At 31.1% G+C, this 11647-nt stretch overlaps 1 non-coding gene across 1 annotated transcript; it reads left to right on the top strand.

The window, feature by feature from the left end:
• The first annotated feature begins 916 nt into the window (after positions 1–916).
• LOC120089610 (small nucleolar RNA R71) lies at positions 917–1023 on the top strand. Its single transcript, XR_005485283.1, has one exon. It is a non-coding gene; the product is annotated as a small nucleolar RNA R71 (small nucleolar RNA).
• Positions 1024–11647: the final 10624 nt, after the last annotated feature.

Below are 11647 nucleotides of genomic sequence, written 5' to 3'. Positions count from 1 at the left end.
TCATTGGAGCTTCAAGCTACAGGTCCATGAGGTCCCCTCTGTAGCTCAACGGGGATTAAATGAGAATCAATTTTGGATTAATTTGAATTGTTCAAATTATTTTAGGGAATTAATTTCATGTAAATTAATTATATATGACATAATTACTATAATGTATATGATACATAATGATATAAAGTTTATTTGAGAGGAAATAAATATTTGAATATGATTCAAATATTAATTATATGAATTTGATTCATATAATTAAATTTAATATAAATGGGATTTATATTAAATACCATTGATAAGAGACCTAAAACTCTAGTAATATTGTATGTGATACAATAGTAAATCATAGGTTATATGTTTTATGTCATGTAATATATAGTTATATATATATAAGGTAGTTATTATGAGTGGTTTTTCCTTTATAGAGTGATTACATAGAGAAAAAGACAGAAGGATTCTCTGGAGAAAATTCCAAAAATTGATCTCCTTCCCCTCTCAATTTCCTCTCCCCCTCTTCCAAATTCTAAGAGCCTACACACTCCTTAGTGATTCTCATCTAAATAGAGAATGTAGGAAGTTCTTTTCGTGGTGTGGCCATTAGGGTTTCGAGTTCATGACAGTACGTGACATTTTAGAGAAGAGGATACACGAGAAGAAAAGGTTCTTTAAAGGTAAGTCGCCCTCTCTTATCCTTTTCTCAATTTTTGGCATGCTGTAAATTTAATTTCACTGCATAATTATTTCTATAATTTGTGTTCTGTGTAAAATTGAAATTGGGACCAATCTCCATGTTTTCACTTAAAGCCTTCACAAGTTCCTTCAGTAAGATTTGTCCATAAGGCCATTTGTGGTGACTACGTTTTCTATCATATGGGATGGTCTATTCAATCCTCCATAAAAGGTCTCCATCTGGACAGTTAGAGGCAATCCATGGTTAGGAAAATTTTTTAGAAACCTTTTGAATCTTTCCCATGCGTCACGGAGTGTTTCAGATTCTCCTTGATCAAAATTTGTACACATAATATTGAGTTTTTGAGTTTTTAGAGAGAAGTACAATAAACTAGAACATCACATACCCATAGTTTGTCTTTACTGGGTATCATATACCTATAGGTTTTTCTCCCACTTGCCCTAGATTATATAAACCGTAGTCCTAGACTCACTAGGTGACCTTCAAATACTTTAGCTGAGAGGATCACTGTAAACATATCAGTATACAATATACTTCTAATCAACAAATAGGGAACCAACACATGTGTTGGGTTGAAGAAGTATACTGGATTTTGGTAGCCTATGGCTAGGCATACTGTTTTGAACGATGTTCCAATTCCTTAGGATTCTGCACCAACACATGTTCTGGTCTTTCCTAAATTCTGAAATATGTAAACACCCTTTACCTGTAATAAACAGCTTTTGAGACCTCTCCATATCTCATATGGAGTTTCAGAAAACCTTTTAAAGAAATGACGTTCAAAAAGTATATAACAGTCACTACTATATATTCCCAAAACAATTTAGGCAACTAAGCATAGCTCATCTTTCGACTGAACCATGTCTAATAGGGATCTATTTTTCTTCCCGATACACCGTTCTATCGAGAGGCCAGGAGTAGAGAGTTATGACTGGACTCCATTTTTCATCCAATAGTCCTGGAAATTTCAAATTTTTTACGATCTACCTCGATCTAATCGAAGTGCCTTAATTGTTTTACCTAACAAGTTTTTATACACTTTGAACATTTCAAGTGTTTTAGACTTATGATCAAGTCTGATACCACAAGTTAGGTAAATATAACCGTACTTTAAATAATCATCAATTAAACCGATGAAATATTCATACCCTCCTTGTGTCTTGACATTCATCGGACCATATAGGTTTGAATGTGTAAGCTCTAAGAGTTCTTTGGCTCTAAGATATTTTCTTATAAAATATCATTTTATCTTCAAGAAAAGACACACATAATGTTAAAAGATTGTCTTCTAACTGATTTAGATGACCACTTTTAACCATTCTTAATCCTATTAAGATTTATATGATCAACTCTTTAATTGCCAAAGATAAATGATTGAAGAAACCTTTGCCTTTTGTTTATCAGATAACCTCCCTTGTTCACAACTTTGAGAGTAATCTTTTCATCTACAAGCATTCTTCATAAATTAATTTCCTTGTTTTGCTTTTTCCACTTTTTTATCTGCAAGGTACTTCGGGCAATTTCTTTTCTAGTGCTTGTCTTTATTGCAATAGAAACACTTTCCTTTGTCTACAACTTTAGCCTTTCCTTTGCGGTCAGTAGAAGCCTTCCCCTTCCTTTTACTCTTTTTCATCTGAACACTTTTTTTCTTAGAAGAAGAAGAATGAGACTTTATCTTAGAGGACGATCCTCTTTTATCTATAGTGGCAACATTTACCTCTGTTCTTATCCCTTAGTTTTCAAGAGGGACTGATACATCTTTAGCTCATTGAGAAGAGTGGTCAAGTTATATTCTATCTTATTCATCATCGCATTTGTGTGGAATTGTAAGAAGCTCTTCGGAAGAAATTCTAGAATAAAACTGACCTGACTTTTCTCGTCAATGACAGCTCCATTTACTTCTACTATATTGAAATGGACCGTCATTTCTAGGATATGTTCTCTAACAGAGGTCCATTCTTTCATACGACAGTTATAAACATACTGGATGACATTATGTCTAAAGAAGAAGGAAGGTTGTCCAAACATCCCCGCAGAGATTCCATAATCTCTTTTGCAGTATGCATGCGATCGTGTTTCTTCGCCAAAAAATTATATATGCTGGCAATAGTATAGGCTCGGGTCTTTTCATTTTCCCTTGTCTAGTTGTCATATGCTTCCCAAAATGTTTGGTTTGCATTTGAGTCGGTGTTAGGAGGACATTGCTCAATTAAAACAAACCTCAGATCATCTACTACTAGTATTGTATTTAGGTTTAATTTCCATGTAGCGTAATTGTCCCCATTAAGTTTCTCAGAAGCCAGTAATTGTACTAATGAGCTAGTCATCTCTGAAAGTATAAACAAATTCTATTAGTGAATTGCTTTTAAACCTAATCATGTTTTAGCAAAGTAATAATGTACCCAAAATTCATTATTTTATTTACAACGATACTTTAGTGAGTCAAAATAGATGCTACCGAGGGGCAGTCAAATACTCATTCACTAAAGCAAGACATTCTTGACTAAATACTAATTCCAAAATAACTCATATTCCTATAGTCATTTAGTTACCATTTTCGGTCAAGAACTTACTAACACTTAGTAATTCTCGTAAGTGTAAACCCTCCATTTTCATATCTCAGAGGTTGACCCCAATGATGCTATCGAATTGGAGAGTCAAGGTTAGGAATCAACGTAAGAAATCCTATCCATTTTTGAAGTTTGAGTTGTTCTGAATCCCATATTACAACCCTCCGAGGGGATAACTGCCATAAAACAATTAGTATAGGTCGCACAAAGTTGACAAGCAGGTGCAACATAGGGATTTCATGTTCCAAACTAATGGAAGAGACCGTAGGATATGTTGACACAAATCCTTCACCCACTTACTATGAACTGCGTCCCCTATTCACCTTGCTATTTACCCATGCAAATACTTTCCGAATGGTCACTCCCAAGGTGACACGAAGCCGAGCATGAATCTCATGGTGTGAACTCTTAAGTATGTGAGAGCTAAGAACAACATATCGTATATGTTATTAATCTCCATTGAAGTGTTCTATTTGTTTTTAGTAAACATTTACTTAGGTATATTTCGACTAATAAAAAAACTTAAGTCTAGGTGATTATCCAAGTATAACATTTATATTTGAATTTTAACCTACGATGTCGAGGTGATAAACCAGTATTAAAACCTCACATCGCTCATGCATGTTTATAAAATCGGGTTAACAACACTCAATTATTCGATTGTAATCCCCAAGTAAGAGGTGTTCCATAAACCATCAACTTAAATACCTCCAACCTTAGACAGGATTATAGACCGGTTGAGTTTGTAACCAAATTTTACAAGATAATGACCTATTTTAACTATTAAAACAAGTTGTTATTCGTTAACTCTAGGTGAACATGCATCTTACCTTTGTTATGGATTTTAAATGTCTAATCTGGTTTTTATAACAATTACAAAACAATGGCCATGTTGATCATCCATAACATTCATCAAGCATTTTGGGATTTAATATAACACTTTATATGAAATACTTGAAACCCTAAACATGCATACTATATATTATAACTCTTTATAACATACTTTTAATGCATGCTACATGCTTCCTATGGTGGGATTTTAAATATACATGGCATACACTATATGCACATACAAGATTTATTTAATTATAACATACATTCAGAATGCATAAATAATTAAACATATACTGATATGGACCAGTTTTGGAGTTAGCAAGCAATAAGCGGAAGCAAACAGAATCATTAAGAATTCCACTTCATCAATTTTAGAAGAAAGCATATTTATAAGAATACAAAATAGGGTTTCTAATATACCTTTGTAGAACTCCTTTAATCCGCAAAATCAGTTTGATTCTTCACTCCAAAAGGATGTAGACCACTACTAGATCTTTCCTATTATTATTCTCTAGGACCTTAGATTGGGTGGTGGAATCCAAAATGAGCTGAGATTATAGGGAATTTTATGAAAGAAGACACTAGTTTTTCAGCTGAAGTTGAAGAACACTTTCTTCAACAAAACCTCAACCAAAACCACTTTGCATGCCCCCATCTTCAGCAATTGAACTAAGCTTTTATTCAGCATAATTAATGCCGTGAAGTTGCATAGAAGATTGACAGCAAATCCCACTCAAATTGAATGGAAAAATGAGTGTTCAAAGTTGGAAAAGTCCACTTAAGGTATTTTCCCATTTTTAATTGAATTTTGAATTAAAATTCAATTTTTTTTAATTTTTGAAATCGAATTTTAAAAATGGAAATAATAATATTAATTCAAAAAAACAATATTTAATAATTAGTTTTAAACAAAATTAATTCTAATAATTAATTTTAAATAATTAAACTAATTTAATATCAAATATTAAATTAATTAAACATCATTTTTCCAGCATGAATCCCTATTCATGTAACTAATATTTAAATCACATTTAAATATTATCCAATTCTTCAATCTCGTTTAATTCAATAATTAAACGTGTAATTATATCGTATATAATTACTAATACCCTTAATTTGGATTGTGAGCTAGTAGGTGACCTAATAGACCTACATATCATGGGCTCCAACGATTCGAGATTAATCGACTAAACTCTTTAACCCGAACATTCGTTAATTACCGGGTCACTCCACTAAAGCCCAGTAGTTTCACTCCCCTCACTGTAGATATAATTGTATCCACTCAATATAACCACAATTAGCAATTCAACCCTTCACAGGTTGTTTGTAATAACGGGTAGGTCAAAAGTTGTTTTACCCCTGAGATTATATCTTGTTTCTTAAGTCGCACTAATCCTAATGAACAATTGGTTTGTGATTCAATCACTAAACCGAGTCCCTTTCGGGCCAATGAGAGGGTGAGGCCCCTTGTTCAAGACCCGGAGTCAGCACTTAAGGGAACAACTTCTCTACTATCCCAAATATCTACCCGGTCTTGCACCTAAAATGGGAGGCTTATTGAGTTGGCACTATTGAGTCAACTCTCACCTATGCAAATCTAAGGATAATCCTGAATAAACAGAAGTTCATAGTTAGTTCAAGATTAAGGTCAAGTTACCTAGGTCATCGCTTTGAAATAGTCAGTCTTAAACAGTAAACAGTGTTATAAAGTAAGAGTGACTAATTTCGTGGTCCGATCTTATACAAACTCTTTGCACAGAATGCCCCTACTCTCATGTCTCCACATGAACGAATCAGGATTACATTGTTTGTAGAACTTTACAACAATTGTAACATCTACAAAGTGGACTGTATCCGATAGTGTCCCTAGAATAAGGTACCCAGCCTTATCCGTATACTATAGATCATTTGGCTATTACTCAACTTGATCCACTGTTATGTCTCCACATAAAGTTCAAGTGCTCATGTAATATCCATGATCTTAGTTTATTGGATTTTAGGATATTTCTAAAACGAAAATGAGCAATTCAAACATTCAATAACAACTTTATTTAATCTAATTTCAATAACATCTATATTGATTAACAGAATAAGTTTATTGTTTAAAAATCACGAGTTCTAGGACATGAAACCCAACACCCCTTTAGAATGCTTGTCTAGGATACTTAGCTATTTGTATACTGCCTATACTAGCCTTCTCCACCTAAGGTGAAGTTGGTCGCATACTTCTCTAACCAGCCTCAGCTAAACATCAAACTCGATAGCCAACTTAACTTCCTTCATGACCTTCCACATACTTCATGGGCTATACTTTGGCATAGTTTTCCTTCCTTAAATACTTGGTCGCATATCGTTTTGGCAGGGTTGGCCGCATACATTAACATGACTTTGTCGTATGGACCTTACATTTTCCTTCTAAGTGTAAATCCCTCTTCAATTCACCTGAGAGCTCACAATTCATACTTAGAATATTTTCTACATTCAAAACGCCTGAGAGTCATTCTCTAATACTTAGAAAATTCTTCTCCTTTAATATTACATACATGCTCTTACACTTCATATTATTACAAACATTACAATGATCATAAACATAGACTTACAATGACATTAAACACACAATTAAGAGGATTTAAGCATAATTAACCAGTAAATCAAGTTTCGGGGTTTACAGGGTTTGTGTGGTCAAATTCGCTGAAGGTATTTAACCACCGGGATTTACAAAAGTGTCTCTCTTGATTCAATTTTCTTAAGCAAGAAGTTGTGAATATACTCTTTGTAAAAGGATATTCATCTTTTTCAGTGATTACCAAGACAGTACAACCGAATTCGGGGCTTAATCCAGCCAATATGTGCATCACATGATCTTTATGAGGTATTTTTCATCCAGCTGCATTCAAACAATTCACTAGGGTTTTGATTTCCTGAAAGTATTCTTCTAGTTTCATACTTCCCTTTTTCATTGCTTCTAGTTTTCTCTTCAGATCAAGAACTCTTGCCATGTTTCGAGAAGAAAATCATGCGTTGAGTACACTTCAGACTTCTTTTGTCGATTAACAATCAAGCATTTTAGAAAGAAGATCCTTCGTCATAGCTCCAAGAAGCCAAGAAACAGTCAGACTGTCTTGTCTAATCCAATAATCATACTCGTGGTTCATTCTTCTCGTAGAAGAAGACTTTGATTCAGAGATAGGAAATTTCGAGGGAATAGTGGCTTCTGGATCGATAAATTTCTCAAGACTATAGCCTCTGAAAGTGGGAGTAAATCTGTAATTTCCAAAAAATAAAATTACCTTCATCAACCTTGACGGTGGTAGTTTTGCTTCTAGGGTTGATCACTTTTAATGGAATTAGGGAGGAGATTGTTGCACACCCATTTGCAGCCGGAAAAAGAATTCACCAAAATTTCTGTCGTTGGACTTTGAGCTTTGATACCATAAAGTGATACACAGTGCCAAATAGAAGATGATCACCAAAATGAAGTATTTCTCATTAATTGAAAAGTGATCTGCACAATGTACTTTATATAGAAAATACATTGTGTAAAAACAGAATAAACAATACACTCAACTGAATAACAAATAAGGCAAAAAGCAGAATATTCAGCTGAAACAATATTGATAAATATAATAACTTCCAGCTTAAAACAACTAATTAAATGAGCTCTTTTGATACAAATCAATCCAAGTTTAGTAGTAATAAAAAGACAAACTCTAATAATTAACATCTAATGCTTTGATTAAAAGTTCAAATCACAGTATATCCTATTCATTGAAAGCTTTTACTTGGCCATGCAATTTCCACAGCAAAAATATAAGTTGTATTATGATGGTGATTATTTGTTGATTTCAAACTTCAAATCCAATCAATTGAATTTTTTAGAAAACTATTTTTTTAAGCCACCAAAAGGCAAGAAAAAAAAAATTAATTTGATAAAAGCTCAAGGTAATAACCTATCTTTCCAGATCAAAGAATAAAGTTGAGAAGGTGTCAAAGTCGCAAATTTTGGACAACTTTATTCTCCTCCCTATGAACATAATAAAAACATAGGGTATTATCAGATATGCTCACAAAAAAAAAAATGTCTTCAACAAAGATTTGAATATCAAAAGAGAGAATCTACCCTATTAATAAGATTGATGATCTCAAACAAACCAGAATCAATCTCTAAAAGCGAATTGAAGTTGCTCCACTCTTGGTTGATTGCTTTCCCTTAGCAAATCCCCTCTCTCTGAGAAAGCATCAGACCATTATGATCACAGAAAATCTAACCAATCCTCCTCTGTTTTTCTTATGTGACCACTTTACTCACATTTGATCGAACCATTCAATTCAGACAAAGGCTTCTCGGTCAAGAATTTGAGGAAGCCAATATAACAAAATTAAATTGTTTCTTAATCTTGCACGGTAAATTATTTGGCAATTATAAAATATTGATTATGAAATTTATTTATTTATTTATTTATTTTTTAAATAACGAAAATTTTCTAATTTAATAATATTGTTTACTAAAAGAAATATTATTCTAACATTTATATTTTTTTAACCTGTTTTATTCCATAAAATTATTTTATTAATTGTATATTTTAATACTTACAAGAAAATTACAAAGTTTCATGTGTATTACTAGTGTTCATACTAGCATTTAATAAAAGTATCGATTTGGAAAAGATTTTTAACTTAAGGCTTTTCAAAATAGGTAAAGATTTTTCGAAGAAAAAAAATTGATAGAAATGTCTTAACCACTAAACTAAACTATGTTCATCTTAATTTCTTTTTTTTTTTTTTTTTCCCATAAAACTTGTAAATTTGTAGATTACAAATTTTTAGTAAAAGGGTTTATGCATTCCAAATTTTATTTTATTATATAGATTATAATTTTTAGACTAAATTGAAATTTTGAGACAAAAAGTGATTTCCAACCTATAAATATTTTAAATACTATTTTTTAATAACTAATTCTTGAAAACGAAAAGAATTTATAAAGAGAAGGCATAAAACGCTTTTATGGGCCCAAATCGGCCCAGCTAATGGAACTGCGTAGAACGATCCACTTCAATGGTTCCATGTCATGATGAATGCTAATACTATGACTGAAAAGAGTTTATACCATTTTCTTAATGCCAATTTGAGTTGCTTTTTAAGAAAAATTGAGTTGACAATATTGACTTTAAGATGAGATTTTGAAGCAATTAAAATTTATTTTATATTTCAATTTCATTAGAAAGAATAAGATGTATAAGTCATACTCGAATGATTGACTACTCAAAAGACCAGACCATGAGAATATAAGTAAACAACAATTTATTCAAATTTATAGATGAGAGGTTATTAGCTCTTCATATATACTCTTTTCTTTAAAATTGGATATTCAAAATTCAAACTTCTAATAGAAACATAATCAGCCCGTCACATCAATAGTAGAAAAGTTCAATAGGACGATTTCTTTATTTTAATGAATGACGAGAGATCTTTTAAACTATTTTGAAAAATAAATTTTCAAGATTTCATTTATAACTATTTGATTTCTATTTTCTATTTTTAAAATTTTAACCTATAAACACCACTTCCATTTTTTGTTTTTTATGTTTTGTTGGCTATATTTTATGAGTGTTTGCAAAATCAAAGCCAGATTTTGAAAACCAAAAAATTAGGCTTTATTGTTAACCATTGGGTTTTTTTTTTTTTTTTTAAAAAAAAAAAAATTAAGTCTACAGACACTACTTCCATCTCCAAATTTATTTATTTGTTATATACTCTTTACTAATAATTTAAAAAATTAAGTCAAATTTTGAAAAAAAAAAAGTAGCTAAGAGGATATAGGCTTAATTTTCAAAAACTAAATACAAAAAACGAAATGATTACTAAACGGGATCTTAGTCTTCAAAAATTAGTTTTTGTTTTTGAAAAGTTAGTGAGAATTCTAATGTCTGTTTTCAAAAACTAAATGATTACCAAATGGAACCTAAATTGATCCGTTTTAAATCTCATGCACCAAATACATATATATCTAAAACTTGTACTAATTTTATTAATTATTTATGATTGAACTTGTATTAAGAGAGTTCGATTATCAACTTGAGCATAATTCAATTGGCATAAATTTTATAAGATTTAATTTTCTCACTATCTTAAAGAAAAAGTCAAAATGTTTGGTTTAGAAGCACAACTTTGTAACATCATGATAAAGTCATGGACCTGCAATTTCTTAATTTGGGAGATGCAATCAGTTATTTATTTATTTATCTCTTAGAATAAGATTCAGTTTGGTAAATTAATCGATTAGTTCGCAATTTGTAACTTTCTTTTATAAGTTCATTATTTAAATACCATTAATAAATCAATTTGTTTATATTTATCCAATGTTGACTTAAATATTAATGGACTTTAGTTATCTATATCATCTGGACAATTTTTTTTAATACAACTAATAAGGATATACATGGATTGGGTTGAGGGTATTTTTTGGACCAACTCGAAAATTCATGTTGGTTTGATTGACAACCAAATGACCCAAATAAAGTTTCAACCCAACCCTTAAAATTCGATTGGGTTGGATTGAATTGTCGAGTTATAACTTATTTTTTTATTTTTAATAAAAAAAAATATGTAAATTTATATAAACACATGACTAATAACTAAAATCTCATAAAATTAAGACGCTAAATACCAAATATCTATGATATCTATTGTAAACTTTAAACAAAGACAAATATCATAACAATTTTAAAGAAAAATACTAAAAATTAAAAAAATTAATCAATACAAAAAAATCAAACTTTAAACAAACAGGAATATATATATAAAATTCGGGATGAGTTAGGTCAACCCAAAAAAATTTTTTAGCCAACCCACAACCCAACCCATCCCAATAAAAATAGAAAAATTCAATCCAACCCAACTCAACCCTTACATTTTGTCGGGTTCTCAGGATTTTTGAACACCCCTAACTGCTAGTGTTGTTGGTATAGAAATTTGAACTTCAAATTTTAAAAAATGAACGTATGTTAATTGTTGATGATCTATTGATTAGTAAATTACCGATATTAGACTAAATTAGGATTTGCAACGGGGGCATTTCCTATCCTCATCTCCGCGAAGGGTATTTACCCTCATCCTACTCCCATTCGTGTCAATTGAAGGTGGAGATGCGGACAGCGATTCAAACCGATAACCAAATAAGAGAAATTCATCCCTTAAATGAGAGAATTATCTCTAAAAACTATAGTTCTATTCAAAATTATATTACAAAAATTTCATATTATCACTTTAAAGTGACTATTTATTGTCTTATAAGGAAATAAGACAACTAATTAATTCAAAAATACTAATGGACTATTAATTAATTTAAATTAACAACTAAACAAATATTACAAATATTAAACTCAAATATACTAATTAGGGAAATTATTTCAAATGATTAAACTGTTGAAAGTAAATACAAGATATAGTAAAATTTTAGAACTATCAATGATAGACACTGACACTGCTAGACTCTATCAGTGTCTATCAATGTCGATGCAACATCTATCACTGATAACTCTAAAATTTTGTTATATTTAAT

The sequence above is a fragment of the Benincasa hispida genome, chromosome 10 (genome assembly GCF_027475165.1).
Source record: "Benincasa hispida cultivar pf3 chromosome 10, pf3_genome.v1.1, whole genome shotgun sequence".
Lineage (NCBI taxonomy): Eukaryota > Viridiplantae > Streptophyta > Magnoliopsida > Cucurbitales > Cucurbitaceae > Benincasa > Benincasa hispida.
Note: the sequence above shows the minus strand (reverse complement) of the source record. Positions and strands in the feature narration are given on the sequence as shown.